This window comes from Urocitellus parryii, chromosome 16 (genome assembly GCF_045843805.1).
Source record: "Urocitellus parryii isolate mUroPar1 chromosome 16, mUroPar1.hap1, whole genome shotgun sequence".
In the NCBI taxonomy this organism is placed as follows: domain Eukaryota; kingdom Metazoa; phylum Chordata; class Mammalia; order Rodentia; family Sciuridae; genus Urocitellus; species Urocitellus parryii.
Genome location: NC_135546.1, coordinates 25,877,804 through 25,903,995, shown reverse-complemented (window position 1 = coordinate 25,903,995; position 26,192 = coordinate 25,877,804). Strand labels below are relative to the sequence as shown.

Genomic DNA, 26,192 nt, shown 5'->3' with positions numbered 1-26,192 from the left:
AGAGGCAGTTCCCAGGAAATTAGACTTGCCTCTCAGAGGAGTCAACCTGCCCAAACTCAAGAAAAAGAAAACTAAGAATATTTTTTGTAAGAATGACAGAGTAGGACCTTTTGGAGAGGCAGAAAATGAGATTCAAATAAATCCGAAATAAAATACTGCAAATATGCCAAAATACTATCTGTATTGTCATTGTACTAATTTTTACTAAATGAATGCACGGAATTAACATCTTAATAATTTAACATATTATACACAGATACACAGAAATAACCGATTCTGCTTGATACAGAATTCTAGCATTTTTCATATTTCTTGAATGTCTTAATAACAACAAACTCTAAACTAGGCAGAAGACCCCATATTCCTAAAAGTATCCACCCACTTCATTCTCATCCTTTTGTTGAGAACATTCTTTAAGAAAGGGAAGTACTAATTTGGAAACCAAGTTTTCCCAAAACACTTTGAGTTGAAATAAAATCGCCTTTAATGGCAGAAACAAGCTTTTAAGGAGATATACGCATATTTGAAAGCCCAATGTTGTTACCAGTTCTGTAGCTTATGAACTTTCTTTTCCAGCCTAATGATGTACCTCTGACACATGGACCAGAGCTCGTCCACTCAAAGGGAAGAGGAGTGGGCATTCCTCCTCCTAAATAAGTTCGGGCATGAAGGTTAAAAGAGGTGCAAGGGAACTTCAAATGTTTCAAGGAACCCTCTTCAAGAAGTGCCCTACTCGGCTCCCGTTCCACTCGCCAGACTTAGGGCAGCCTGGAATTAGGAAGACCAGCTAATGCTTGGGACAGGTTCTTGGCCTTTCCTGGCCCAGCCCAGCGAAGGAGCCCCATCTCTCGCCCTCACCTCAGCTTTCCCCCACTGCTCTGGCCCGCACAGCACCCAAGCCGGCCTTCTTCCCACTATCAGCCCCAGCTGGCCACACCCCAGGCCTCTCCTTTATCTGGGCCTCCCGCCCCGGCCCCGCCGGCCTCCCTCCACCCCAACCCCAGCTTCACCCCGCTCAGGTGCAGGGAGCCCGCCCCGGAGCGCAGCGAAGGGGTACTCCATCGCTGGCTGTTGCAGCAGGAAGCGAAGATGCTTACACGGTAGATGCGGCGTCTCCCTTCCCCCCCAAGGCTCCGCCCCCCCTTTCCTCCTCCCTACCAATCCGCAATCTTTCCTGGGGGCCGACTCCGCCCCCTCCTCCCTGCCCACACGACGTTCGGATCAGATGCTCAGGCAGAAAGAGTCCAGCCCAGAGAGTGTCGTCTGGGACCACTTGGCCAAAGCTAGGCCTCCTCAGCCTTTTTTGAGGAAGCCAGGATCACGGCGCACTTGAGCGTCACGCGTGTGGGTCACTGGATGCGTGCTTGGTGTCCTGGGCACCAGACGGGTGCTGGTTGGGCCGCGGTTACCGTATGTGTTCGACACCGTGAGCACTCTTAATGGGTTACAGTGCTCGGCGTTCTCGTGACCCGGACTTTGACTTATGTAGCGCTGATCAGTGGGTGAGAGCGAAGACGCCGGTGTCAGACTTGCAGGACTCCGACCATAGCTAGGCATATTCCCGTAGAAAAATTGCTAACTTCTTCAGGCGTCAGACCTCTGGTGTGTAAAATGGAGTTAATAATAGCAGTACCCACTTCACATACTTTTTTTTTAAGATTATGTAAAACAGTTCATGAAAAGCGGTTGGCAGAGTGCCTGACCCAGAGTTAGTGATGTTGGCTCTAAGCTTTTCATTCAGGTTTTGAGTTGCAGATGCTAAGGCTAGCTGGATCGTCACTTTGGTTCGGTAGAAAACATACCAAAACCTGCTGACTGAAATTGTGGGGCTTGGCAGAGGAGCACAGAAAGGAAAGAAATATAAAGGGAGGTTCTATTTTAATTCAATTCTGGGGATTCTTTTCCTCAGAGAGTTTTGGCAAATCCTCATTCAAGCTTTCTTTGAGATGATCTTTTCAGCTGCTAGAGAGTACCACAGAAATCTGTCCTAGTACAAAACCTGGTCACAACCCTCAACTGGGCCCTTCAGCAATCATTCTAGAGAGTATATTCAGCTTCCCCTTGTCATTCTTCATTACTGCGGTCACACACACACACACACACACACACACACATTACCTTGACTAGCATTCTCTAGAGAATCTTATCTAACCAAGTGAACAAGCCAAGGTTACTTTGGGTGCAATCCTTAACAACCTAACCTCCCCTGCCACAGCTTTTTCCTGCATCCACATATCCACTTCTACCCTGGCCTACCTGGATCCCTCCTCTCTGGTAGAGAGAGGTCTGCTCTTTCCCAGTTCAATCCTCCTGGCACCCAATCTACTCTCCTGTTCCTGGTATCTTGCACTGTATCTTCAACCAATCTTTTCCCAGTGACTCTTTGTTCTCAGCCTATGAACATGCTCAAGTCTCTGCCTTCTAGGAAGAAAAACAAAAAAAACTTTCTTAAATCAGTCCACCATATATTAATATTTCATAAACCTAAAATAAAGTACAAAATAGACCCAGAGAGCATATGAATAAAGTAGTCATTCTAGACAAGAACACCTTAATGTATATAGAAACTCCATGTATGATTAAAAAAATAATAATAAAACATCTATTCAACAAACTGTTTTTCCGCAGCATAGGGGTGCTTTACCACTGAGTTACATCCCCAGTCTTTTAATGTTTTTTTTTTTTTTTAATTCTGAGATAGGAGCTCACTAAGTTGCCCAGGCTGGACTCATTTTCCATCCTTCCACCTCAGCCTCCCAAATAACTAGAATTCTAGGCATGTGCCTCCAGACCCTGTAACAAACATTTTGGAGTCACCAACAATGTGTGTTGTTAAGTAGGCACTACTCTAGGGATCAAACTATGAACATGATTATAGTCCATGACCTCAATAAGTTTTTCAGTCCAATATCTGTATTCACTTACAGTTTAATCTGTGGGGAAAAAAAGATGAAAAACTGGTTACCATTTGGTGGTGGGGAGAGAAATCAGTTTAGATTCTGACCTCATACTAAACATCCAAAGTCATTCCAGATGAATTTTATCTGTAGAGAGATGATTTGTGTAAATATCCTCCCAGAAAACTCATCTGAGCCTCCATTTATAATTCTTGATAAATTGACTATTGGTATAGTACTATATTTATATTTCTCCCCATATATTAGTTGCATTTTGCTGAAAATACCTTTTTCTTTATATTGATTACTATCAATATGGATGCTAATCAATTTTCTGTGCCTGACTCATTCCACTTAATGTCCTCCAGGTTCATCTTTATTATCACAAAGATTTTTTTAAGACTCACTGATATTCCATTATGCATATATACCACATTTTTTCTTTATCCATCCCTGCCTGATGAACACTTGGATTGATATCAATTTGGGTCATTGTAAATCATGCTACAGTTAACATAGGAATGCAGATATATCTTTGATACACTGATTTCATATACCCCAAAGTGGGGTTGCTGAATCATATGGTAGTTCTATGTTAAATTTTTTGAAGTACTTCCATACTGTTTTCCATAATGAGTGTACTAATTTGCATTCACATTAGTAATATGCAAGCTTCCCTTTTTTACTCATACTCTGCAATGCTTCTTATCTTTTGATAATAGTCATTCTAACAGGTGCAAGGTGGTATCTCTCACTGTGGTTATAATTTGTATTTTTTCTGATAGCTAGTTATATTGAGCATTTTTTAAAAGATTTTATTAGTTGTCAACAACTAATAAAGGGACATCAATGTCCCTTTATTTATTTTTATGTGGTGCTGAGAATCAAACCTAGTGCCTCACACATGATAGGCAAGTGCTCTACCACTGAGCCACATCCCCAGCCCCAATATTGAGCATTTTTTCATATCTATGGGCCATTTGTATGCTATCTTAGGAAAATTCTATTCACATACATTCCCCATTTTATAGTTGTGTTTTTCATTTTTTTATTATTAAGTTGTTTAAGTTCCTTGTATATTTTGGATAATAGCACCTTATTGGATGCAAGGTTGCAAATATCCTCTCATTCCGTAGCTTGTCTTTTTGTTCTGTTGATTGTTTGCCTAGCTTCGCAGAAGCATTTTGGTTTCATATGTTGCTCATTTGTCTATGTTGCTTTTGTTGCCTAAACTTTGGGGTCATAACCAAAAAAAATATTGCCCAGGCCAATGACATGGACCTTTTCCCATACATTTACTGCTAGTAGTTTTACATTTTCAGATCTTATATTTGGATATTTAATCCACTTGGCCTACTTTCATTCTTGTGCATATGGACCTCCAGTTTTCCCAATACCATTTATTGAAGACACTGCCCTTTTCCCATAGTGTGTTCTTGGCAACTTTCTGAATAACCCATTTACCATAAATAATACTAAACATCCAAAGTCATATATTTCTGGTCTACCTATTCTGTTCCATTGGTCTTGTGTCTGCTCCTTTGCCAGTATTATGCTGTTTTGTTACTGCAACTCTGTACTGTATTTTGAAGTCAGGTAGTGTGAAGCTTCCAGTTTTGTTCTTTTTGCTCAAGATGACTGGCTATTCAGAGCCTTTTTGGTTCCATGTTCAATACAAATTTTAGCATTGCTTTGTTTTTCTATTTTTGTTTTTTAAAAAAAGTCATCAAAATTTTGACTGATATAGATTGACTCTATAGATCACTTTAAGTAATATGCACATTTTAACAATATTAAAATCTTTCAATCCATGAACATGGAATGTCTTTCCATTTATTTGTGTCTTTTTTAATTTCTTTCATCAATGTTTTGTAGTTTTCAGTGTGCAGGCCCTTCATCTTCTTAAGTAAATTCATTCCTAAGTATTTAATTTTTTGTAGCTGTCATAAATGAGACTATTTAAATTTTCTTTTCAGGAGGGTTTGTTGTTAGTAAATAGAAATGCTAATGATCATTGTATGTTGATGTATCCTACAATATTGTCAAATTTGTTCATAATTCCTAACAGTTTTTTTATGTCATCTTTAGGGTTTTCTACATGTAAAATCAAGTCATCTGCAAAGAAGGACAATTTAAGTCTTCATTTCCAATTTGGGTGCCTTTTATTCCTTTTTCTTGCCTAATTGCTCTATCATATTATGTTGAATAGAAGTGGCAAGAGTAGGCATTCTTGCCTGATCTTAGAAGAAAAGCTTAGAACTTTCCACCATTGAGTATGATGTCAACTGTTGTTTGTCATTGAAAGCACTTCCTAATTTTTGACCAGTAGGCTTATCTTGAACTTCCCTGTCCAGTGGCCTGGAGTCAGTCAGTTCTGTACAAAGAGCTCTAACTCACTTCAATAGGTAATGCAAAGATGTTTTTGTTGGTTTTTTGCAGTACTAGGGGTTGAACCTGGAGCCTTGTGCATGCCGGGGAAGTGCAATCATTGAGCTACATCCCCAGCTCTATTTATAATATTTATTTGTTTGTTTGTTTGTTTGTTTGGGGGAGGGCTGAGAAAGGAGAATTGCAAGTTCAAACCCAGCCTCAGCAAAAAACAAGGCACTAAGCAATTCAATGGGACCCTGTCTCTTTTTATTTTTTTAAATTTTGAGATAGGGTCCCCATAAATTGCAGAGACTGATCTCAAACTTGGGATCCTCCTTCCTCAGCCTCCCAAGTCACTGGGATCACAGGCATGCACCATGGCACCTAGCTGCAAAGATGTTTTTTAAAATTATGAAATTCAGTTCTGGCTAGGATATAATAAAATTAGCTCCCTTTTACCCTTTATATAACTATATAAATTGTTATATCCCTTCTATAGAATGATTTGGTAGATCTAACAAGCCTTAAAAATTCCTTTATCCATTCATTCCAATTCTAGCAATGTAGCCTAAAGAAATGATTCAACTGTTTTTAAAAAGGTAAGTTAAAGATATCTGTCATAGTTATTTAAACAATAAAATGAAGAAATAAAAGGAAACAACACAACTAACATAAATGACAAGAAATTAAGATGATCTAATCTGTTCTAACCAAGACAAATGATATGTAAGTAATATAGGTAACAGAAAATTATGTTTACTAAAATTTTATAAAGCATTTTGAATAGAAGTGGCACAATCAACTTCCTTGAAAAGTTTTTTGTGTCTCCTTTTTTATACCTCCCATTCATACTTTAAACTCTTTTATTATGATTTCTATCAAAATCACTCTTAGAATCATTCTACTAAATGTGCATTCATGAGGTCCTTCTGCTTGCCAAAATTATTCTCAGATTGTCTTTCTTATCTCTTTGTGGTATTTCCTGCTTTTTGAAAACATTGCGTGACATGAAAACTCTGCTGATTCTCTTACTGCCCCCCAGATTTTTCTTCCCATTTACTTTGGGAACTCCTTTTCTTCTATATGGCCCTTAAAAATGTGAGTATTCCTCACAGTTCTCACTGAGATAGGCTTTCTTCTGATTCTGTACTCCTGAATGATCTCATATGCTGTTTTCAGCTATTATCAGTATATGCTAAAGATTACCAGATTTCCTTCCCTCTTCAACTCAGACATCCCTCCTGAACTCCAGATACAGATGACTGCCTCCTAGACATCAACATGTTTCTGTCCCACAGGCATTTCAAATTCAAGAAACTTTAAACTTAACTCATTATATTGGTCATCAAATCTGTAACTCTATCTTTATTTCTTCCTTGTTGAAGGGTATCCTGTCACCCAAACTCTAAATCAGGAAGTCACCTTCACTGTTGTCTCTCCCTTAATCTTCATGAATAAGCAGTGATCAAGCCCTACTCATATTCAGATTCTCTAAGATCAGCAAAATGAAAAAATAACAACTTTTGAATATTTACGAGAATCTCATTATCTTAATGATAGTCTCATAACCAAATCCTAACAGAGATTTCATGACCCAGATTTCAGTTTGTATTTATGACAGTATTTGGCGTTAGATATTATTAAAATATTTAGATTCTTTTATTGACCAAATGAAAGGCAAATGATGTCAAAGTATGCAATATTAACCAAATTGGGGAAAGTGGTGGGTTAAATTAATCATAATGTGGCATCCAATAGAATAGGCCAGTTCAATTCAAAAGAGCCTGCATGTAAGCAGGGAGCTTCATATTCACATTTCTATCAGCAATCTAATTTCAGTCAAACATCCATTGTTAAATTTAATTCATTTTATTAATGGTAATTTATTGTTTCATAGTTTTATTTATAACCATTTTGTCTATAGATTTATTATTTTAAAGTTGTGTAAGAATTATCAGCATATGGTGCACTACATTTAATTTTTTCAATATATATTTAATAATATTTTATTGTAAGTCAAACTGAAATCTACAAGAAAATAATATTTAAAGTCAACCTGAAATCTACTCATTCCTATATTAGTGGCCTAAGAAACACTGTTTTATGAGATTCCCATGTCATCTTTCCTATCACATTGTCTTTGAGACAAATTTGCAGCCCTTCTCTAGCAAATGTTTATGATTTAATGGAATATTTTTATGATTAAACTCACCGTGGTTTTGAATAATATCCTATATTTATTTTATTTTTAGCTCATTTTTCTCATATATTACCAACATTTTTTAGATACCTTTATTTTTATTTATTTATTTTAAAGAGAGAGAGAGAGAGAGAGAGAGAGAGGATTTTTTAATATTTATTTTTCAGTTTTCGGTGGACACAACATTTAATTTTTTTTTATGTGGTGCTGAGGATGAACCCAGGGCCCCGCGCATGCCAGGCGAGCACATTACCGCTTGAGCCACATCCCCATCCCTGTTTATTTTTATGTGGTGCTGAGGATGGAACCCAGGGCTTCATGCGCGAGAAGCAAGCACTCTACCACTAAGCCACAACCCCAGCCCATTACCAACATTTTTTATGAAACTATATTTTAGGTAACTTGAAGGATGCCCTGAATAAGAATGGGTATGATTGCTTACTTTTAATAATCAGCAAGGGATAATAAACCACGTGAACCAGATGTGATATGGAGTAAAATTTACAATCTCAGGTGACCAAAGACCTGAGATTTGAGATGCAGATACACCCTTACACTCTTCTATAACCATTTTTTCAGGAATAAGTAGACGTGGATGCTAATATCCGTTAATCCATATTAAAAACTAATAAATTGGCTGGGTTTTTGCTTTCTTCTCCCTTTTCTTGTGGGAAAAATGCTAGTGCCCTCTAGCGTCCAAAATGCACCTTGAACATTTTTCCCTGCTTGTCAATTATAATCCAATGAAAGATTATTTTAAAAAATAAAATTTCTAACATTGACTCTTGATCATGCTATTATCCTACAAATAGCAATATAAAATACTGTTTTCCCATGTTTCTAGACTAAGAAATACACATACAAAAATGAATCTCTGGAGGAAATGGAATTTTTAAAAAAATCCACTGTTTTCTAAGGCTTCACATCTTTAGAGCAGCTACCTTGGAACCCGGATAATCATCTTTTTCATTATGTTTTAATGCAAATTGTAAATGCGGCTTATTATAGTATATGGTAATAACTGAAATTATAGGTGCATAAAACCCTAAAGATCTCGTTATTGGTTGTGGTGGAAATTATTTACTGAGGCAGGAAGGGTTGCTTTTATATCTGTTGCATCCTTTGCATTCTGGCATCCCCAAAGCAACCCCATGTTGGCTGGAACACTCTCCTTCCAAAGGCACATTACAATCTACAGACCAACCGGCAGCAGCGGGTAGGGAACCCGCCAAGGTGCTGGTCTGGGTGCCTTTACTGCGGACCTGAAAACACGCTTCACAGTGCTCAAGATTGGTACATGGCTGGGCTGCTGCAGCCTCAGCGCGGCCAGCTCCCCGGCCTGCAGGTGGCATTCACGTTCCTCGGCAGCTGGGCTTGGAGAGGAATCCCAGCTGCAAGGAAGCCCCTTCCCCCGCCAGGAGGACACGGAGGTCGCCCCAAGTACTGAGCCCCAGCTTATCTGGGCCCGCCCCTAGGCCCTGGCCCCGCCCAACCCGAGGAGCTGGCAGGCGGCGATTGGAGACAGGGGCGGGGCCCCCGGGAGGTGAGCTGAGGAGGTGGGGCTTGGGAGGGGACAAAAGCCGGGAAGAGGAAAAGCCCTGACCCGCCCACTGGTCCCTGGATCTGTACAGAGGTGGTGTCACAGGCTGAAACAGCTGGGCCCAGTGAGGATTACCTGTGTGTGAGTGTGAGTTTGAGCTTGTGAATAACTGTGGCGCCTCCGGCTGCTCGCCAACGTACCTTCCCCTGCAGGTAACCTCAGGCTTTGAGGGGCGGCCCAGGTGCCTGGCTGCTGTGGGAGGCTTTAATTCATAAAAGGCTGGAATGTGGAAAAGAAAGAAAGCTCGGCTATGGAGGGAGGAACTTAGCGGCAAGGCCTAAGTTCAAGTAGGGACAAATCCAGGTATTCAGCATGGGAAAGGGAAAAAAGGAAGAAAAGGGTGCTGGAGGTAGGGAAACCTGCTCTCCGGCATGGGAGAAATAAATTGGGCGCTGAGGAAGTTGGATGCAGTGACAAGTGGAAGACCAGATCTGCATACGGAAAGGAAAATCTTGCTGTAGGAGGTTTCAAAGATGCTTAGAAGACCGTCTTGGATATAATAGGAAGAAAACATGCGACAGTGGGGAACTGGGTGCAAAGAAGGGTGTAAACTGAGGACTTGGGCGTGGACAGCGAACTCAGGCTGCGAGGGACTGGCAGTGGCACATAGGCTGCGTCCGCCTGGGGGCGCGAGGGGGCGGAGCTCTGGTTTGAATTCGAAGACGGTTCCCTAGGACACCCCGGGGCGCGGTGGGGGTCGGGAAAGCAATCCTCCCTTGAGACGGGATTTCAAGTTCTAGGAGGGCGTTACTCCGCCAGCTCCAAGTGTCTGGGTGTTAAGGTCCGGGCACCAGATAGGGAACATCAAGAGTGGAAATCTGGAAAAAGGAACCCGTCCAGATTCCGTTGGAGCCCTCTTGCACAACGTCCACAGGGACATCTGCAAGCTCACAGCGTCACCGAGGACTTACAAACCCCTAGGCCAGCTAACAGACTACGGACCAGGGACACACCTCGGACGCACCCTCAGATGTGTGCACGTAGAAAGATTTGTACTCCCTCGACCTTTATTTGGAAGGTGGACGTGGACCCAAAGCTGCCCTTTGCTCCTCTGGATACTCAGCACTGTACTTTAAACCAGATAAATCAGGCAGCCTGACTGGTATTAAAAACAGCTAAATCCACCTGACGTGTGTGTGTGTGTGTGTGTGTGTGTGTGTGTGTGTGTGTTTTAAGACTTTCTATTCCCGGTTTTGTTGTGTTTTAGGAGATAAACTGCAGTTGAGTCCACAAGATTGAGAGGAGTTGGTGTGACTAGAAGTCCGTTCACTGTAAAGGTGAGAATTCATAATTTCTCTTCTTCTGTACTTTCTTTGATGTGGCGATCCTGCCTTTAATTAGTTTTGAGGGCAAGCTAAGATACTGCAATGGAATGAGTCAAGAATATTTCCAATGATAAATTGAAACCGCTTTATTTCTTTTAGCCTAGCGTCTTCTCTGATCTGCAAGAGACTATATTTGGCCAGCAATTATTGTAGTTCTTAAACATAGCCTTTAAAAATTGGCTAAAAATTTGAGGTTAACAAAAATAAAATAGAGCAAGTGGCTCTTTTTACTTGAACTACCCTGTATTATTATTCCAAGTTTGTTTTCTGGAATTACACTAGTATGTCAGGAGATTGGAATTCAACTACCTTCAGATTCAATAAATGAACTGGTGGCTGTTCATTTATTGGGCTTGAAACAGCCCTTCTTTCAGAAGTTGGGGTTGGATGGAGACAGAAAACCAGAGAGGTATAAGAATTCAGTGAATCCAGTGAGATCTAAAGCCCAGGGCATTAAAATCAAATCCAGAAGAAACACACTAATGCCTTACATTGTAGTAACAATAATTCTTTGTTGTTGTTGTTGTTGAAAGATGGTAAAAATTTAATAGATAATTAATGCAGGGAAAACTTAAAATGTTCAGTAATGCATTATAACACATAGAAAAATTATTGCAGAGAGTATGTTTGCATTCACTGAGAAGGAAACTAAAAAAAAAAAAACTGTTACTTAGTTTTGACATTTTAAGTACAGAGTCTGATCTATTAACTGTATTTGCCATTAAGGAAAAATAGCCCAGTCTTAACTATTGCATAATACTGTGTAAGAACATGGCCATGAAAATGTACTATCAAAACCAAGATAAGCTTGCCGCTGCTTTTATTTGTTATGTTTTAAAGCAAAGACAGGTATGAAAGTAGGATTAAGCATGACAGATTCATACACTTAAAGCTATACTATAAAATGTTCTTGAAATTACTGATAGAAGTAATTAACTCATCAACAAGTTTGCTCATTTCTTTTATTCTAGTTGAGTTCTAAGTTCCCTGGTAAGATATAGGGAGCCTCCTGAATACTAATAAGCAGGAATCTAGAACTACAAATTTGAGAAGTGAAAGTGCACCTGGAGTTGGGATTATATCCTTATTTATCACAAGAAACTAAGGTTTACAGCTTATTAAGTATTATAATTTTTTATTTAAAGGCCAGAATGCTTTAGCTCAACTGTTCAAGAGAGACTGTTTTTCAGCTTCTGATCTAATCTTCTTATTTATTTTTGTATTTTTTTTTTTTTCAATTGATTTCTCCTGACTTTTCAGTCCTCACTCTAACTTAAGGGGTTAAAAGTAATTTGCAGTTGTGTTGCTGGGCAAACTTTCTATTAAAGTGTCATGAGAAGGAACAGATTCTTTTAGCAGGCTCAAGGCCTGTGTCTCTTCGGGAATAAGCGTAAACCATGGTCTTCTTTGAAGGCTCACAGTTTCATTTCTTCCAAAGGATCCAGCTTTGTTCTTTATGGGATTAGATTAATTGGTATTTTGTACCCCCCATGGCCCATTTTTTAAAGGGCCATGCCTCCCTAAAACAATGCTGTTTCCCCCATCCCACCCACTAGTAGTTTATCCTCGCCTGTGAAGGGCCAGAGGAACCATGGAGGAGTTAGGATACTGAAGAACAAGACAGGGACATGCTTGGGTCCTGGGCAGGGGACCTTTCCTACTCAGATTTCTCTAATTGAGAAGTCACTTTTGTATTTAGCTTCACATCTCTGAAGCCTGTGTTGTCTCTAGGAAAGCAGAGTTCTACCAGGAATTCTTTATCTTGCACAGTTCCACCAGGAATTCTTTGTCTTGCACTTCTGAAGTTATCTGGAATATGGGTCATAAGAACCAGTTGAATCTCCTCAATGGTAGTTATTTTCACCAAAATATCCTTTTAGGAGAAATACTAGCACCTGCTGTTCTGCTCATCTTATGGGCCCAATAAAATGAGGAATTGAATTGGATAAATATGTTCAAATAGGATGATATTGTGAAAATAATCTCATTTCATAAGACAAACCAATAGTTGAGAATAGTGATTGCATTATTAAGGACATGTACAAGGTCAGACACCCCTACCCTTTAGCAAGGTGGCCTTGGGCAAAGCTAGTTTTCTCTAAAGGTAAAATGATTAAAAAATTTCCATCTTATAGGGCTAATAGGGCTGACACAAACCACATATAAAGAACACAACACAATGCTTTATACAGAGAAAATTCTCGATTCTGATGGTAAATATAATTGTTATTTGCTTTGCATGTAATAACTATTATGAACTGTTCTTTTAGTAGTCACGAGATTGTTTATATTTCATTTCCACTTTATAATGAAATAATGACAAGGCATATATCCAATCTGTTCTTCTTTTTAGATTTATTGAAGTAAAAATGTCCCAAAAAATCCATGGTGGTTCTGTGGTAGAGATGCAAGGAGATGAAATGACACGAATCATTTGGGAACTGATTAAAAAAAAAAAACTCATTTTTCCTTATGTGGAATTGGATCTGCATAGGTAAATGAATTATTCGTCCATGAAGCTAGCAGATTCAGAAAGTTTAATCTAAGTTATTTCAGGGTGCAATTGGCTTTTAAAAATAGATGTAGCCATGTTTTGTGAACAGGCTTAAATATACCTAATGAACCTTCTAATTTAACATTCTAGTAGAAAAACTGGATTTATCATTATCTAGAACTCAAGAATCATAAGGGGAACAAATTTTGAGGGCTTTCTTACCTTGATTCCAGTGATGGTTTTATTTGTAATAAATCAGTGCCCACGAGTAGCACAATGTATTACTTGTGGAAGAGAAAAAAAACGAGAGGATGTAAAAAATAGTAAAGTAAATTTTATCCTTTCAATCTCAATTTTCTATCATTCTCTTAATCAGTCAGTGGATGTTTCCTTTTCATTCTTGACCTTTCACTCTTTCATACAGCTGCTGCACTGAAAGAAACCTCATGGTTCTCTGAGACACCCACCTCAAGCCCCAGTTCCCTTAGGTCATCTTTGTCTCTTTGCCCCGTCTTTACAGTGTTTGGGGGCAGATGTGAAAGTATGTTCGTAATTCTCTCATTTTTTCCTTGTGTCTTTTATAAGCAGCTCTTGTTTTTGAGCATTCAAACTAAGTAGAGGCAGAATGTTTAAAAAGGTGAAGTGGCTAAAGCCTGGTAGAGTACAATATAGAGCAACACGTTTCAGACAAATTGTTGGCAACAATTAAGTGTCTGCCTCCATCCAGAAGTATTCAGAATGTGTCCCGAGGACCCGTTAACTTGCTTTGGTTTAGACTTTCAGTTCTCATGCTATCATTAGACGCCCTTTTTAATTGTTCTAAAATTAAGGTGCTGATAATGTCTGTATTGCAGCCACCATGTGGTGTAAAGACTGTGCTTGTAGGAGTCCACAAAACATACAGGGAACAGAGCATAAAAACAGTTTCCAAGTGGGTTAAAGAAGCATTTCACAAACTCTCTCCTTTTTCAGAACTTTGCATGACATTATGTGAACTTGCAGGGGTTTACAGGGTCCAGAATAATAATGCTAGCCTCTTTAGTATAGACTCATAAGGCCTTTTAAAGGGGTGTCTTTATGCCTAGGCAGAAAAAAAAGTCAGTGGCTACAAACTAAAGAATTCTTGCAAGTTCAAATAAGTTTTAAGTTGTTCCAAAATTGCTGTTATTTCTGCTTCTTTTTGAAAGAAGTGTAGTGATTGATTGTTTTTGATTTTGTTTTTTGATTTTTGATTTTGTTTTTGTTGTTGTTGTTTTTATGAAGACTCAGTAGTGGTCCTGGCTATTTATTTCTTCTTTTCTTTTAGAAATGTTAAGGGAAGCAGGAAATCCACTAATTTTCTGGTAGATTCTTCTGATGAGAATCATACTTAGGAACATGAAAACTGTGGCCATCCATCTTGTGGAGTTGGGATTAGACGTTGTCTATATTCAGCATTTTCTATGCAGGAAGATAAGAAAGTATGTGGCTTTGTTAGATTTATGTGAATTATCTAAAGTTGAAGCATTAGACATTTTTTTTATTTGCGAATCAATCAAGATTGCTATTTCTGTGTTTGCATCAGCAGCTGGGATATCTAAGGAAAGAAGATGTGAAAACTAAGAACAGAAATCTAGAGACTATTTGGTTTAGCAATTTTTGAGAGCTGAAAAACTTTAAATTCTTAGAGAACAAAATAAGTTATTCTATTATTTTGTTTTTACTACTTTCCATAAAATCATGTTTTTGTGTTCCATGAACAGCCAACATTCATTCAGCTCTGCATGACCTGCAGTATGGGTGTTGGTGTACGTTGAGCTAAAACTTTCTGGTGCATATGAAACTGTTGATGGGTTCTACTACTTATCCAATAAACTGCAGGCTTGTTTCCAGAACATAGAGACTTGCCCAAGAATTAGGGGAAGGTTCACCTTATGACTAACTGGCATAAATGAAGCAGTCATTAGTATTTTTTGCACAACAGTAATCTCTATACCCTTCACCACTTTAATGTCAGAATACAAAACATCCTTTAAGCCTTCCAACCCTTTATTTTTCAAGCACAATATTTACTAAGGGAAAATTAGGTAGTGCTTAGGTTTAACTTGTATGCTAATTATATAGAGGGAAGCCATGCCAAAGGGTTGTTCATGTGTTGTTATTGCCTCAAGATGGTGAAAAATAGGGGGCAATTTGGCAGAGTTCGTTGTTTTCCATTCAATTTCCGGATAGACAGCTGCCCACTAGCCTAGTTCTCTTGACTCTTTACTTCCTTCTTGAATTGTCAGTCATCTTCTATGTTTAGGATACATCAGTGCTAAAACTTGACTGATTTAGGTGTCTTTGAGGCCTTTATGTTCTGCATAGCAACCTCTGCCTGTCACCAGTGGGGTCATGGATTATAACTTATTTATTTTCCTGAAGTATTGATACTTTTTTCCCTTTCTAGCTATGACTTAGGCATAGAGAATCGTGATGCCACCAATGACCAGGTCACCAAGGATGCTGCAGAAGCTATAAAGAAGTATAATGTTGGCATCAAATGTGCTACTATCACCCCTGACGAGAAGAGGGTGAGGAGTTCAAGTTGAAGCAAATGTGGAAATCACCAAATGGCACTATCCGAAATATTCTGGGTGGCACTGTCTTCAGGGAAGCAATTATCTGCAAAAATATCCCACGACTTGTGAGTGGAATGGATAAAACCCATCATCATAGGCCGTCATGCTTATGGGGACCAAGTAAGTCATTTGGGCATAATTTTCCATATATTTTTACATGACCCAGTAATTCTGATTTATATGGGTTTTTATCCTTATCTTTTGGTGTCTACACCCATTAAGCAAAGTTGCAAAATTTAGAAATTCTAATATGTATAGCTGTATATTTACCCACATTTAGGTAGAGGTAAATACAGATAAACTTACTGTAGATACCCATCTCAACACATGATTTTTGCCAAACATGTTTTTTTCTTTCTTTATCCTTTTGTTAGTTATATCACACAAATGGCCAATTGTTTTTTATTTTTTTTATTTTTTAGTAGTATCATATGATCCAACCAGATCAGTGGTTTTCAATGCTGGCTGCATAATAAGATCCACTTATGAATGATTCATTGGTTTGGTTAGGTTTAGCTTTACCTTTTTGGTTTTTGTCTAATATCTGAGTCCCATCTCCACCAGCTGAAATCTGAATTCAGGCTTTTGAATCAGTTCCACAAGTGATTCTAATGTACAGATAGGGTTGAGAACCACTAAATATGATATTAAACATGATAACTGGCTTAGTATTCAAAAGCAATCTAGTTAGAACATTTTTTCCTACTTGAAAACCAAAAATGGATTCTGTATTTCTATACAAATAGACTCATTGCCAAGTTAAGCAGAAAAGCTGGCAATTAAACAAATTCCAAATTGTGCTGAGGCAGGTTTCAGATTTTCATAGAAAGAAGCTTATGTCTTACAAGAACCTTAAAAACAGGAATTCCCTAATGCTAAAATCCAAAATCCGCACTTCTATGTAGTCATCCCTGTAAACGGTGTGGCCAGGGAAGATATTTCTGGGGACAGGGTTGCCAGCTCAGTCCCCAAGGAGTTGGTTAACTTTGTTCCACCCTGTGGTTCATACTGTCCCTTCATCCTGGCCAGGCCCCACATAGGTACCAGAGTCCCAAGCAAGGATGCATAGGTGGCAGTTCTTACCAATTCAGTCTGTCTTTTTTTTTTTAATTGTAGCATCAGTCATTTGTAATAATGGACATTCTGTTGTTTAAAGTCAAGATTAAAATTTTCAATTGCCAGGTTGATTTGCTGTGTAAATGTGCATAAACCCTATGCAAAGCATTTATAGTGCCTTGATGTCTCAGTTCTTCCTTTTGAGAAATGGAAACAAATCAGCAACCCATAGTGAATGACTTTATATGTCATAAGTGTTCTTTGTAGAATAGATATTTAATCTTTTTCGGTATCTGAATGCTCTTTTACCTACTGTTAGTATTACTATAAACCTATAGGTGTGGCTGGTGCTTGTTAATTCCTAACTCCAAGTCTCCCAATTAACCCAAGTCTTTGAGTAAGTTTCAGGGCATGAATGACTTGCGAACACCTCATGTGTACCAGGCACATTTCTCCACTGGAATGGCTTATGCTCATGAGGGAGGTGAACAGGATTTTGGGGGGGGGGTTCATCAACTGTCACAGCAGCTTCCAGATGATTTTTTTCATGTGGACAAGTGATAACTGGAACGACTGAGCCCTGAAAGTCTAAGTAATGATCCCAAGTCTCTGGACTCAGGATGCATTATTTTCATTATATCACACTGACATCTTTGTAAGATTGATGTGAGAATCAAATGACATCATCTTAAAGCATTTGATACATAGTAAGGACAAAGCGTCAGCTCTATCATCATTTTCAGCACAAGTAGTTTTATAATCCTCCCTGCAGGACAGCTTCCTCAGCCCATGGGCCAGGTCGTATCTCTTCATCACCCTGCAGCATTTTTATTGATTTATAGGTTTATGACTCTTTCTGACATTTGAAAACTCTCTGTCACTTCTCACTTAGTATTGCCTTTATTAGGTTGTTAAGCTTCCTAAAGAAAGTATCTTGTGTTATTCTCTGTGTTCTCTGTATCAGTGCCCATAAAACTGTCACATACATGGTAGCCTTCTAATAAATACTGACTGACTTTTTAATGTGCATTACCACTAACTAGAGGAACTCTGGACTATCTTCGTTTCTATCTCTTTAAAGATCTGCCAGATGTGGTAGCCTGTAATCCCAGCAACTCAGGAAGCTAAGGCAGGAGGATCCCAAGTTCAAGGCCAGCCTCAGCAACTTCGGAGACCCTGTCTCAGAGTAATTAAATAAAAAAGACTGGGAATGTAGTTCAGTGGTTATGCACCCTGAATTCAATCCCTAATAACAACAACAAAAAATGACAAGCTATATTCTCTTGTTTATCTTGGTGTGCTCTTGTGCTCATGTGTGTTTCTCTGTCTCTCTGTCTCTTTCTCAGATATATATATATTTCCTTATAATTCCTATTGGGATATTTTTCTTTTCTTAATACCTTTTTCCTACTTATATAGTACACAGCAACTGATTTTGTCATTCCTGGGCCTGGAAAAGTAGAGATAACCTACACACCAAGTGATGGAACCCAGAAGGTGACATACCTGGTACATAACTTTGAAGGTATGTATGAGTCCATCATAAGCTACATCTTCTTTTTTTAAAAAACAAACGATTTAGAAACATCATTACTGTTTTTTTTCAAAATTAGTATGTGACCGCCTAAAAATATAACCCAATTCTACACTTCTACGGACCAAAAATCTAACTTAAAAAGTAGTTGGTTCCATACCCTCCCATGGCATGAATAAGGCATGAAGGGTTTAGTCACTTAACTGGAAATGCATATAGGCAATGACAAGGAGACATTTATGCATTTGTCTTAAAATATGGAGGGAAGATTTGCAGGAATATCTTATGCACAAATGGTATAAATTAAACATTAATAGCCCCAAATCATCTGTCATGCAATCCTGCCCTTTGCTCTGGTGTGGTTTGTATTTAGAAATGGTTGCATTATTTGCTAAGATTTTCTCCTTGCCCTTCTGGGAATTTATCCTGTGAAAGTGAAACATTTGTTTTTTTGATTTTTCTTCCCTGGCAGCTTCAAAGTTTCATTAAGGCAATCCCACCCAAAAGTTGCTGAAAGTACTCATTGAAACAAACAAATTTAAAAAATTTAAACAAACAAATTTTAAAAAAAGATAACACCTATATATCTTTTTTTTCCCTTACCTCCTTTAAATAATGTCATCTTAATAGAATCTACTTCTGTGAGTTTCAGCACCCTGGGAGTTGGTATGGGTTCAAGTTTCAGTAATAACAGAGTTCAACTAATAAAAGTTGTGAAACATGAATGATTACATGTAGCGTAATTATTTCCACCAATTGCAGTAGGCATGCTCAGTATCCTTCTGGAAATTACAAGAATTTTCATTTCGTATTTAAAATGCAAATCTCTCTCAATAATTATGGGCTGAGTACACCCTTAAGTTCAAAATACATGTTGGAAATTGTTAAAGTACATAAAAAACAAATTCAAAATTATTTGCCCATTTGTGAGTATATTTCTGTCACATTAGCAGGTTTTTTAAAATATATTTTTAGTTGTTGTTAGACTTTTATTTTATTTATTTTTATATGCAGTGTTGAGAATCGAACCCAGTGCCTCACACATGCCAGGCAAGTGTGCTACCGCTGAGCCACAGCCACAGCCCCCATATTAGTAGTTTTTGGTATTTCAGTATCTTTGGGATCCTGAAGACCATATGTTTTTCTTATTTCCGTGGTCCTTCCAAAACAAGTTAGACTATTCTTATCTAGAACTGATTTTCATCCTATCCTGTCCCTTGAAAACTCCTGAACTGTTCAGTTTGGAAGACTGCCAGGGACTTGAAGTCTAGGCTCAGCCAGGGGAGCCAAGAATTGGTATTTTGGTTGTGGAGATTCCTTTAACCTCGTTCCAGCTATCCCACGTTTACTTTCTTTTTTTTTTCTCTCATTGCTCCCTACAGTGGGTGGTGGAGTTGCCATGGGAATGTACAATGAAGACAAGTCAATTGAAGATTTTGCACACAGTTCCTTCCAAATGGCTCTGTCTAAGGGTTGGCCTTTGTATCTGAGCACCAAAAACACTATTCTGAAGAAATATGATGGGTGCTTTAAAGACATCTTTCAGGAGATATATGACAAGTAACTGCCATTCTTTATTCCTTTTTCTTTCTTTTGTTTCCAAGTAAGCTGGCATTTATGGTATAGAATTTGCATTTCCTTATCACTTTGATTCTGTTACAAATCAAGTGAAAATCTTCAATAATCCTTAAATTAGATAAGAGCAAAACTAAGATTTAGCAGGAGTGAAATAAAACCACTCTAAATTGCTTTTGGAAAATAAACATGTTCTAAAACAGGGCCCATCCTTAATTTTTCACAGAGCCAGGATGGTTTAGTATTTGACTAAAGAACCCTGTTAGTGATAGAAAGTTCTGATTTGTCAAATATGTCAGTTTATGAGTCAGGCCCATTTTCTTCTTTCTAAAAATCATTGTAATGATTGAAACTCTACCTTACATGGTCTTTTGAACTTAAGTATAAATTTATAACAACCTCGGGCCCAACAACCTGTGAGGTGAGCCTGTGTTAACTCTTCAGTTCAGATGCAGTTTTTCTGGATAAAAAAAATCTTTCCAAAGGCATTTTGATTCCCTCTTCCAACTATCCATCTGTACTAAGCCTAGAAACTGTCCCATAGTACATCTAGTTTCCTGAATGATATCATGTCATTGGAATATCTTTTATTCCCTTTGTTATATTATTTTTTCTTTTCAGCACCAAGATTGAACCCAAGGGTGCTTTACTAATAACCTATACCCCAGCCCTTTTTATTTTTTATTTTGAGACAAGGTCTTGCTAAGTTGCTGAGGGTCTTGCTAAATTGCTGAGAAGTTGCAATCCTCCTGCCTAAGCCTCCTGGGTTGCTAGAATTATAGGAATAGACCACTATACTCAGCTTCCTTTGCTACATTCTTAAAAGACTCTAAGTCTCAAGAATATGATCAGTACTATATTGAAAATTAGAAATTAAAGCAATAGTTGGGTCAGCCTACTGTATCACACCTTTCCTGCAAGGTGTGACAGGTGGCCAAATTGGGGTTTCATAGCCAGAGAATGCTTGAGCAGAGATTTAGCCTGTGTTAGAGTCCCACATTTGTGCTCCATCTACTGAAAAGGCTGCTCCCTGTCCCCTTCCAAGCCTTTGGGAGAAGCAGATGACAGCCGTGAAAAGCCAACTTCTTTTTTAATTGTTCTAATTTTTCTCTTGTTTCTTAGGCAGTACAAATCCCAATTTAAAACCCAAAAGATCTGGTATGAGCATAGGCTCATCGATGACATGGTGGCTCAAGCTATGAAATCAGAGGGAGGCTTCATCTGGGCCTGTAAAAACTATGATGGTGATGTGCAGTTAGACTCCGTGGCCCAAGGTAAGGAGCCAGAGCAGCAGGTGGAGGTAGATGGAGCCTGCTAGCCCTGAGGTTATTCCATGGTAGATCTATAGTTTGGGAAGAGGGATTTCGTAGTCCTTAGTTGTAAAACTATGAAATGGTAGTGCTACAAAGCACCCAGATCCATCATTCATTTTCTGACGAATAAAGAAATTAAGTTTAGATGGGGAAGTGGATTATTCAAGGTCACAGAGGAAATAAGCAGGGGTTTAACACTGCTGGCTCCAGTCTTAGGTTAAACTCACCTCATCCTTTTTTTTCCTTGAAGTTTTAAAATGTCCAACAGGTAGCCAACTACCTGGTCCAGAAGTCACCCCCTTTTCCTGCATTCATTTTCCCTCCGGTGATATTATGAAAACCAAGTGTACTCAGGCCAGAAGGAGCAATAAAGTGAGTGGCCTGGGTTGTCGGGCAACTGTGAGCAGTATCTCCAGGAGCTCATTCACCTGGCAACAGGTCCTGATCATGCCCCTACTGCCAGCCTTGAATCAGGCTGCTTTGTTACTGTGTGTGTGTGTGTGTGTGTGTGTGTGTATATATATATATATATATATATATATATATATATATATATATATATATATATATATATATTTTAATTTAAGCTTACTGCTTAGCTTTTAACAAAGGGGATTGTACAAAGAAATATTGAGCAAAGAAGTCCAGGGCCATTCACAGAAATTCCAGGAACCAGGTACTTCATGCCAGGGGAATTGGCCAAATCAACAGAAATTCCCCTTTCCCTGTTTTCCTCAGCACCAAGTTGCTGCTCAGTTTCAGTTACTCTTGGTAGCTGTAGGAACTTGATTCTCCCCAGATGAATGTTTGCATAGGCTTTAATTATGTTTATTTTCTCTCAGGAAGTACTACTTTTTCTCTTTGAAAGTTAAACATCTCTAATCAGTTTGAAAATCAGTAGACAAGACCCAAGATTACTTTTATATCAGATAACTGAATTACACAACTCTTTACCACCACCACTCCCACCTCCTCTGTCTCCAGATCCTTGGTGGTTGGTACTAAGTACATACAGAAAGTTGCATTGCTTAGTGGTGACTCCACAGAAGATGAGGAGAGCTATTCCTTGTCATCGGAGTTCTGGGAGAGGGACCCAAAGTTATTCCATGTTTAAAGGTTCTCATGGCAATAAGAAGAGAGTATCAAAAGAAATATTTTAGATGTAAATGACCAGTTATAAGAGTTTAAAGGACTATGAAGCAAGAGATCTGAAGTACCATGGGCCCTGGTAAGAGACCTACTCAAGACCAGAGTCTGGTAGATCAGGTGATCTCAGCTAAATAGATGAAAACCAGCCCAGCTATCTTTTTGTTCATTCTTCTCTAGAGACACAAACTACTTCAGACTCAGGCCATTTCATTTATGTCCTCAGTTTTGACAATGGCATAAGCTTATATCCTAATATTAATAAATAGACAAATTCCCCATGGTAGGGTCCTGAATTCTCTAATCAACTTAATTTGAGTATCTATGAAGCCTCAAAGAAATAAAGGGATATGGAAGAAACTATTAATTCCACACAGAAATTTCTTAACTGGGCTTAAAGATGACCAAAAACTAAAATGAAATTAGAGTAGATCCACTTGATCTCTGCCCACACAAAAGTAGCCATTTGTTTATTTATTGGAAGTTTACATTATTATCTTAATGAGAACTCATAGGTGGTGGCACAAATGGAGAAAGGGTCCCTTGAATTCAAGTGAAAAAGTGTACATTAAAAAAAAATAAGTGAATTAACTTAACTGCTAGAATATGGTTCTCTGAATAGGAAACCATGGAAAAGAATTGTTTTGTTGAGGGTATTACAGAGAACAAGGAAGAGCAATTAGAATGTTCTTGGATCTAACCCATCCTGTATTTATGAGCCTTTTGCCCATCCCCATGAGTTTATAGTAAATTGAAGGCAGGAGACAACTCTTTAATCCTTATTTCCTCAGCATAGCAGAGTATCTGCATATAATAACAACAAGATATTGAGCTCTTACTGTGCAGATATTTTTCTAAGAAATATGAATATATATTCACAAATTATATGTATATTCATCTAATCCCACAACAACACAGTAAAGTAGGTCCTTTTATTATTCTCATTTTATAGGTAGGAAAACTGAGTCACAGCAGATATGAAGTCACAGAATAGGGTGAAAAACAGGCAGTCAGACCCCAAACCCTCCATCATGAAGCAGGTACCAGAGATAAATGAGAAACAGCTCAGCTTCTCCAGATCCTTTGACTCTGAGATCTGGATACTTCATTTTCTGAAAGGCAGAGGAGCTACCAATGACTCCATGTGCTTATGCTTACTTTGCTTACCAAGACCTGACAAGATTGAGTCTTTTGCTCTCAATGCTGAGAGACCAGTCTTCTCGCAGATGGACCAGTACTTAATGCTCTGCCACCTACAGGTTATGGCTCCCTTGGCATGATGACTAGTGTGCTGATTTGTCCAGATGGCAAGACAGTAGAAGCAGAGGCTGCCCATGGGACAGTAACACGCCACTACCACATGTACCAGAAAGGACAGGAGACGTCCACCAATCCTATTGGTAAGATGGTGTCTACTCCTACATCGATTTCTGACAAGAGAGTGTTCTCCAAAGGAGATCTCCAGAGGAACTCAGGCACATTCCTTAGGCTACTCAGTGTTTTGTGTGAAAAGTCATCAGCAAGTAGCTAATGAACTCTACTAATAGGAGCTATTTTAACATGCTTAATAATGTCCTCAAAATGTGCTTTTCTATTTTGTAGAAGAGTATACATTACAGAAAAGAATATTATCAACAAGTGTATCAACTGTCCCTAGAGCAGTGAAGTGTCACTGGAGGCTACACATCTAAAAGTCACATGGATAGATGCCTCCAACAAGGTGTCAAGGTCAGCACTTTAAAAAGAGATAGCAGCCTAAAAAGAGGAAACCAATGTAGACATGTAGACAAAAGATATAGAGACCTTTTCTAAGACAGAAATGCCTTAAACATCAAGCTCTAGTACCATACCATTAAAATGTAGGTGTTTTTTCCCACACTTTTTCTTAGTGCATTATAGTTGCATAATGGTGGGGTTTGTTGTTACATATTGTACGTGCACAAAATATAACAACAAAACTTGGCCAATATCACTTCATAGCACATTCCCCCTCTCTCCTCCCACCACCCCCTGGTCCCTTTCCTCTGGGGTTTGGGGTATTGGGGGGTAGTTTCTATTTGGGAAAGTATTTCCAGCTTTCCTAAAACTTCTGCCCTATATGGATATCATCTAATAAAGCCCACAACCTAAATTTTTTTAAATGTTCTGTTTCGGGGAATTGTGAAATATTTGGGAATTCTTAGACCTGGGATGGCTGTTTCTCTTTTTTAGCTTCCATTTTTGCCTGGACCAGAGGGTTAGCCCACAGGGCAAAGCTGGATAACAATAATGAACTTGGCATCTTTGCATAGGTTTTGGAAGAAGTCTGCATTGAGACCATTGAGGCTGGCTTTATGACCAAGGACTTGGATGCTTGCATTAAAGGTCTACACAAGTAAGTATAAGATGCCCTGAACTCTGTGGTCAGATTGCCATTTACCCTCACCAGCATCAAAACACCAGTGTTTTTTGTAATTATGTAAATTGATATTCATCATCCTTTTTAGGGGTCACTAGACATTATCTATGTAGTGTCAGACAGTAAACATTTCAGATTGTGTATGTGTATGTGTGTGGGGGGGTTCTGGTGATTGAACTCAAGAATGTTCCATCATTGAGCTATATCTTTAGGATTTTTTTTTTTTTTGGCAGGGTCTTACTAAGTTGCCCAGGCTAGCCTTGAATTTGTGATCCTCCTGCCTCAATCTTCTGGTAGCTGGGCTTACAAGCATATGCCACCAAGCCCAGCTACATTTTAACTTGTGGGACATACAGTCTTTTGGGAACTATGCAAATACTAAACTTGGCATCTACTGTTGTGGCAGGAAGGTGGTCATAGATAATACAAAGATGCATAGATACAGCAACTTTCCAATTATACTTTTGTGTACAAAACCAGACTACAGGCTAAATTTATTCTATGGCTGGGCTATAATTTGCTGATCTAGTTAACAATAATTGAATGAACAACTTATTTAACTTTAAGAAAATGATAGTCAATTAGGAAAAAAGGGAACTCAGAGTCTAGCTAATTCCATCCCATTATTTTCTTTAATTTACAAATGAGACAAATAAGTAGCGCAAGTATAAGATGTTCATTGATTACTATCACTTCCTTAAGTTCCACTAACCTTCAGTACAGTGGAACTTACTGTGCATTGATTGCCTTGGGCTTTTCTGAGGACATGGTAACCAGTATTCCATTGCATTAGCTGCTAATCAGATAACTCTCTCAAAGTCAGAGTTAGTTACCAGGACTCATCTTAAGAAATTTTAGAAAAAATTAACACTAATACCAAGTCCCAACTGGTATATCCTCAGAGATTTCAGTACACCCAAATAAAGTGCATATACTCAATCACTGCAAATTTCTTAACTTGAATTTCCATCGAGAATACAATGTTTGAAATGTTCCAATCTATATAGTATATGTAGTATCTATAGGATCTTTGCAGCCTATTTGATGGGCATGTACCAGCAGGATTATGTCAGTTAGTCCATTCTTTTTTTGTTTTTCTTAAATAAAACACTGATAGAAACAAGAGCATTTAAGCTTTTTTAAGAACATGTAACGGTGAATGAGAATGTAGGTAAAGGCATGGCTATACTCTCAACAGGTTTTATTATTTCTAAGAATTAAGGAGTAGGATGAGTCTGCTCTCATTGGATTAGTCTAAACTGAAACTTTTGATAGTTTCAACCTCAAAGCTACATGGCATGGAACCTACTGTGAATGTTTGTGCTTGAGCCTCCACTGCAGGATGCCCAAGACTGGGTCAGCCCTATGAACTGGAAACATAGCCATTGTCTGTATTCTTGTAGCTTGGTAACATTAATCGGTTGACTTCTAGAAATAGATAGAATACTATGTTAAGTAGTGTTTTTAGGAATTTTTTCTCTACCTCCTACAATATTAGAAACAAACTAAATTTCCATCTTTCCTTTTTTCTCTCCTTTTAGCGTACAGCGTTCTGACTACTTGAATACCTTTGAGTTCATGGACAAACTTGGAGAAAACTTGAAGATAATACTAGCTCAAGCCAAACTTTAATTTCATGTCTGGGCTTAGGAGGATAAGTGGTCTTGGTAACTAGGTCCACAAG

At 38.5% G+C, this 26,192-nt stretch overlaps 1 pseudogene; it reads left to right on the top strand.

Annotated features, from left to right (window-relative positions):
• Window positions 1–9,176: 9,176 nt before the first annotated feature.
• LOC144250589 (isocitrate dehydrogenase [NADP] cytoplasmic-like) lies at window positions 9,177–26,140 on the top strand (annotated as a pseudogene).
• Window positions 26,141–26,192: the final 52 nt, after the last annotated feature.